Source organism: Leptonychotes weddellii, chromosome 9 (assembly GCF_054177405.1).
Source record: "Leptonychotes weddellii isolate Sample4059 chromosome 9, ASM5417740v2, whole genome shotgun sequence".
NCBI classification, from domain to species: domain Eukaryota; kingdom Metazoa; phylum Chordata; class Mammalia; order Carnivora; family Phocidae; genus Leptonychotes; species Leptonychotes weddellii.
Genome location: NC_138377.1, coordinates 66409559 through 66416389, shown reverse-complemented (window position 1 = coordinate 66416389; position 6831 = coordinate 66409559). Strand labels below are relative to the sequence as shown.

Below are 6831 nucleotides of genomic sequence, written 5' to 3'. Positions count from 1 at the left end.
CTTCATCTAACTAAGTAAATTGTCTTCTATTCCTAGTTTACTTATCATTTTTATCATGACAGATATTGAATTTTATTAAATGAATTTTCTGCATCTATTAAAAATAGTCATTATTTTTCTCCTTTGGTCTGTTAGTGTGGTGAAGTACATTAATTTTTCTAATGTTCAGTCATTCCTACTTTTATCTAATTGCTCCAGTTCTGTCTTTATATATATCTCTATTTAGTGTGCTAGCTTTTTGTTTAGAATTTTTATATCCATGTTTACGAATGAAATTGGCCTATAGTAATTCTCTTATGTTCTTGTCTGCTTTTGATATACAATTCACACTGGCTTCATAATATGAGTTATTTCCTTAAATGTGGGGATTTTCTAGTTATTTCCACTCTGAATTTTTACCTCTCTCATATTTTGGCTGAGTAACGATTCTCATCTTTGTTATTTCTCCAGTGCCATCAAGTAGATGTTTTCAACTTTCAGATTTCCTCAGCAGTAGGTTAATTTGAATATCTTACTGTGTAATTCCCAGACACTTCCTCATTTGCTTTTCACCACAGAAAACCCTGGGCTCTTTACATGGGATATGTGTCATCTCTGGTTGTTATCTTAGAAGAAATTTGGGCTTTTTTTTTGTCTTCCAATAAAGCAGGTCTCTTTACTCCAAGATGTAATGATTCACTCAGACCCCTAATCTTTCTTGAGCTGATGTTAAAATGCCTTAGGCCAGTTAATAATTTCACATTAGCTGGGTGTCTGTCCTGTGCAAGGCACTGTGCAAGGTACTGATGATACTAGAAAGAATAGAGCATTGCCCCAGATTTCAAGGCGCTCACTCCTAAAGAGGATGTGGAAGTGTACTATCAGTATAGTGTGATAGGTGGAAAGGCGAAAGTAATCTAAGAGTACCAAAGAGACAAAGAGGAGGAGAACCTGAGACTTGGGGAGCTAAGAAAAGATTCTGGTAAAAGATGATCCTGAAACAAGTAAGAGAGAATAGGAAAGAATTTGATGAAAGACAGGCAGAGGGATGAAAGCAGAGTGAGAACCTTGTCCTCACCTGGTGTTTACTTTTTTTTTTAAAGATTCTATTTATTTATTTGAGAGAGAGAGCCCGAGCAGGGTGAGGGGCAGAGCGAGAAGCAGACTCCCTGCTGAGGAAGGAGCCTAACTCGGGGCTTGATCCCAGCACCCTGAGATCTTGATCAGAGCGCAAGGCAGACGCTTAACCCGACTGAGCCACCAGGCACCCCCACCTGGTGTTTATAAGCCAGGAAATATGGCACATTTTGACTGAGTCACAGAGTTTGGGTGCAGGTGGGAGTTGGGGGAATGGAATTAAGTTAGTTACTTCAGGGGCGCTTGGGTGGCTCAGTCAGTTAAGTGTCTGCCCTTGGTTCAGGTCATGATCCCAGGGTCCTGGAATTGAGCTCTGAGTTGGGCTCCCTGCTCAGGGGGAGCCTGCTTCTCCCTCTCCCTCTGCTGCTCCCCTTGCTTCTGTGCTCTCTTTCTCTCTCTCTCTCTCAAATAAGTAAATAAAACCTTTTTAAAAAAAGTTAGTTACTTCAGATGTAGCCCTTTTGGGGCCTACAATATTTTCAGTAGAATATTAAGATGAGAGGAAGAAACACCCACCTGTAAAAAGAGCAATACTTCCCGTCTTCTGAGGCAGCGTTGGCCTGCCGCTGAGGGTGGGTCATGCTACAGGACAGAGAGGCAGGAACTTGGTCCCCCTTTTTGTGACTCAGATTCTTGCCCCATTATCTGACATACTGAGGGGGACAGTGAGGCTGCAGGGATGAGAAAAGCCCTGGGAAACCAAGCTTAGGAAGAAACTGCTTGTTTTTTAGGTATTCATTTCAGGTGTGGCGTCTCAGACCCTGTTCTTCTGCCTGGTCAAAAAAGAGATGCCTTCTGATCCTGAGTCACCATAATATTTTTCATGGCTACCAGCCTCCAGGACCATACCTTCCCCTATCTTAGAAAGTTTTATTTATTGGAAAGTGCTCAGTGATTTTAGGTGGAGCAGGCTCTGATTTTATCTGATATCTGACTTTTTTTTTTTTTTTTTTAAGTAGGCTCCTTGCCCAGGGTGGGGCTTGAACTCACAACCATGAGATCGAGTCTGACACTCTAGGACATTCTACCAATGCAGCCAGTCAGGCACCCCTCTGATATCTGATACTTAATTAAGGGAACTGTGCCACAAAATGCCCCAAGATATTTCAGTCTGTGTACAATATGGGACTTCGCAGGCAAAAGTGCACCTGAGAGGAAGATAGCCTTCATCCTCCATCATGGACAGATGCTGATGTTTTTCCACTCTCCCTTCCACCGTTACTGATTGAAAATATATCCCACTTGAGGCTGGGTCTTATGTTTCCTCATTTATGGATTTTACATGCCAATAGTCACTCTTTTACCAGTCTTGGACTACAACCTTTTATTTATTTACTTATTTATTTTTATTTTAATGTAGGCTCCATGCCCAATGCGGGGCTTGAACTCATAGATCAAGAGTCATACACTCTATCAGCTGAGCCAGCCAGGCACCCCAGGCTATATCCTTCTTGATTGCTGGTATTAGCCTAGTGCAGAGATGGAGGAGAGTGACAAAAGCTTTGGTTTCTAATTAATTCCATTATAGAAAGGTAAACATTTTTATTTGTATCCTGTTTAGAGCCATTTAGTTGACACTGGGATGGCTTGCATTAGAGGATTATATTGATCCAGGCATCAGGAACCCAGCTAGAGGCAGTACTTGCTGAGAAAGGCTCCCCAGGTGGTAAACAGATGGTGAGGTTTGAGGAGAAAAGACAATTTCAAGAGATCTTTTTGGGGGGGGAAGGCGGGGAGTACCTGTGTGGTTCAATCAGTTAAGCATCCAACTCTTGATCTCAGGGTCCTAAGTTCAAGCCCTGCGTCCTACTTAACAAAAAAAAGGTGTTTTTTTTTTTAAAAGATATTAGTTTTAAGCAATCTCTACACCCAAACCAACATGAGGCTTGAATTCACAACCCTGAGATCAAGAGTCGCATTCTCAACTGACTGAGCCAGCCAGGAGCCCCTCTAGAGATCTTGAATGGAAATTTCTCAATTCCCTATTCTTGTCAAATCTAAAAAGAAGCAAACCCTTATTTTGACATAAGATTTTTCTCTCTTGCTGTCGGCAATATTTCTGCCTTTATCTGTCAGCTGACCCAAGCCAGGCAGCGACAAAAAAAGTATGTGCAGAGAAAATGATAATGAATGGAGGTGAATGTTGAAGTACATGGACATTATCCCTTTTTCTTCTTCTGACCATTCTGGTAGAATAATATTCAGATCAAGTGATAAAGCCATGGTATCTTCTTTATGAAGTCTCAAAAGAGAAATCTTCCCCTTGCTTCTGGGGTGGGCAGCAGTTAGAACTGTAGGGATATGATGAGACTGGATAAAATTTCATGCATAATTATTGATATCTTCATTTCTTGCTAGTCCTGGGGTTGTATGTATGCTCTAGTAATACCATATATGGTAACACACAAAATCAACCCTCTTCAAGTGTCTGTTTATTTTTCCTAAAACTGTTCTGCGTCCAGTGAACTCACCTGATCACAGATCTACTCTCATTTTCTAAAACTCAACTGAGTTCAGTGCACTGGCACTGGGCAGTGGGCCAATGGGCTCCTCCTGAAGTCACTTGTGGGCCCCCAATGACACGGCCCCCTGCCCAGGAGACCTCCCACATTTTCTACTCTGACCTCCACCCCAGCCTGAATTAAAACTTCCCAAGGTTGATTTTAGTTTTAGATTTGCATGGAATGTTCTATTTACCTCTATTGCAGTTTTCAGGACATTATATTGTAATTATCTGCTTCCATCTATCTGCCCCCTACAGACACTGAACAGTTTTAGGGCAATGCCTATATTTTAATCTCTATTTCCCTGGCACAATTACAGTACCTGAGGCAGATTAGGTGTTTATAAAAAAGCCTGTGAATAAAACATACCCGAACACCAGTCCTAAGGAGTGACAGCTCTTTTGAACCAATATGACATAGGTTCTTGAGCTAAGAGGATGCAGGACTTATTATATACCCTTATTGAAGGATACCTGTCTCAGTTCATAATTCTCAGGGCACATTTCTTAGTAGACAAGGAAAAAAAAAATCTAAATGTAATGGTGGAAGCATTAGCTCAGTGCATGAAGAGGTAGAATTCTAGAATGTTGAAGTGAGGCCAAAGATTCCATCCTTGATTGCAAGACCCTAATTTTTGCATATGGTGACATTCAAACTTCAGGTCTCTTTGTGGAGGAAGAGCTATAAAATCCTCATGTAGATCACCTGTGTGTGCCAAATGGTGTGAACAGAGTAGGAAAGATTATTGCTCTTACAACAAGAGCCACAAGCCTCCAGAGGCAAAAAGTATGATACAAATAAAACATGCGTCTCCCAGGAGCAACAGTTGAGACACGAGACCAGCCACCTAAATAGGCCACTGACAGTTATAATCAGCCCTCTCAAACTGCATTCACAAAACTGAATTTGCATCCTATCAATGTCCCCTAAAGTGCAGTAGAGAATTGGCAATTACTTGAAAGTTCTCCAATGGCAATTCTGTACAAATACTAGGTTAAGCAGGAAAATGAGCAATTTTTGTCTCTCTAGGTCAAATATGTATACAGCGTCAGAGTCAGGAAACAAAAACACACAGAGACAAAGAGAACAGAGTACAACTGGAGGACGGATACAGAGTGAAAGAGTAAAGTCTTCAAGAAAGATGCCATGGTTGCCGGTGACCCCTGTGATGGCCTATATGCTTGTCTGCCTCCAGGGCTTGCCCTGGGCAGAGCCTGTTTGGCCACCTCTTTGGCAGGTATCTGTCCATTTGGGCAAACTGGTGCTGGTGGCAGAGTCCAGAGCACAAGTGGTGGGTGCATAAAACTGTAAAGTGCCCAGGATGATGCTGGAAGTGGTCTGGACGGCTCCAAAAAGCAGCAGCAAGGTGGACTGTATTGTGCAACAGGCCATGGGTCTGGTGACTGCGGGAAGATGGTGCAGGTGCGTTCCCTGGGGAGCGCATACGCGTAGCTGTAGGAGTTCCGGAAAGTGTTTTCCTGGCTTCGGCCTGTGTTGCTGGCCTTTGGCACTAGCCGGCCGAGGTCTTCATGATGGCCAGCAAAAGCATCAGGCACCTCCTTCGAGCCGGAGTCGAACCAGCGACCTAAGGATGTCCACATGTGTCTAGTCTACAGTCCTCCGCTCTACCAGCTGAGCTATCGAAGGGCGCACGATGCAGAGGCTGAGTCATTGCTCTTTCTGGAAATGACGGGGCCAAGACACCCGCCCGTCCCAGGTGTACGTTGCCTCGGATTGGTCGGAAGCTCCCTCTGAAGAGAGCCAAACACACGCTGCGACCGGACGGTAGCCAGGCACCCCGGGGCGGCGATTTTCAAGACCGCTGGGCCGGGCTCTCACCTGTTGCCTCATTTCTCCTCCCCGAGTTCTTTTCTTCAGTGGGGAGGGGAGGACGGCCGACCGTCGCGGGGCCAGAAATCCGATAAGAGAGGGAGGGGAAGGGGGCGTTGGCGAAAGGGATGCGTGAGTTCGGGTGGGGCAGGGCTTGCGGAGGAAAGGAAAGGGGAACCCACCCCAGTGGGCCCCGCGTAGGTGGCCGCGAACCGCTGGACCTCAGGCTCAGGTGGAGGCCCCTCAAGGAACGCCCCCTCTCAGCGCCCTCGCCCCTGCCCCACCCTGGGTTCCGACGTGCCCGCACCCACCCACGCACCACGCACCCGGCCCGGCTGCCCCCCAGGACCTCGGCTCACTTTCGGCGCGGGGACTCTTACTGGGAAGTGGTGGGGAAAGGCTCTGGGGCTAGGCGGGGAGACCACGCCCACAGGCCCCGGGAGTCGCCGCCAGCCTGGCTCCCCTCCTCGTCGAGCTCCCCTCCTTGGCTCCCCTCCTCTGCCCACCGACCCGGATTCCTTTGGCAGAGGCGGCTGCTCCCTGAAGTAGCTCACGGTTCTGTGGGCTTCCCGGAGGCTCACCGAAGACAAGAGGGGCAGAGATCACCGGTGAGATCCCGGGTGGACTCCTTTGCCCTGGCTCCGCGTCTTTCACAGACATTTCAGATCCCACCTGGTGTGAGCTCACCTTCCCCAGAACACCTACCTCACCCATCCAGCGAAGGTGCCCCAGAGGCACGGCAAGCCTCACCCAGTGCCCTTGCCTGGAGCGAGTGTGTGGTCACTGCCTGAATGGGCGAGTCTGTCTGCGCCTGTGAGGACAGGGGGAGGGGCAGCTCCTCCTGTGAGGTACCAGGCAGGAAAGGTCAGCCTGGAAGAGGGGGGCTCACCCTCCAGTGTGCTGCTCACCAGAGACCACTGCCCCCCTGGCCGCACTCTCCGACTAGCTATTTATTTCCCCAAAGCTAGGTTCCCAAAGATTGAGCACCTCCACATGGCATCCAGGGGTATCCAAGAAGGCCTAAATTTCTATCTTTGTTCCCCTTCCACTGGTCTCTCCAGATGGCGACATTCAAGGCTGGCGATTCTCCGTGGCTGCAGAACAATGGGCTCCTCCTGAAGTCACTTGTGGGCCCCCAATGACACGGCCTCCTGGACCAGTGCAGACTCCACCGACTCAGGCTTAATTGGAGTTAGCAGTGGGACAGTGGGATTGCATGCTGAGATTGCAGGGGGATGGAGGGATGGGGAGCAGCTTGTCAAGAAAGGAAGACGTGTGGGGATACACACAGTCCACAGTTTGAGAGTCAGAGCCAGAACTGAAAAAGGTACTTGTGGACTCAGGGGTCAGGGGAGGGCAGGGCTTCAGAGAGCCACACTCC

The 6831-nt window shown here is 47.3% G+C and overlaps 1 non-coding gene across 1 annotated transcript; it reads right to left on the bottom strand.

Moving 5' to 3' along the window:
- Positions 1-5177: 5177 nt before the first annotated feature.
- On the bottom strand, positions 5178-5267 carry TRNAY-GUA (transfer RNA tyrosine (anticodon GUA)). The gene is given in 2 exon segments: positions 5178-5213; positions 5231-5267. It is a non-coding gene; the product is annotated as a tRNA-Tyr (tRNA).
- Between the last annotated feature and the right edge of the window lie 1564 nt (positions 5268-6831).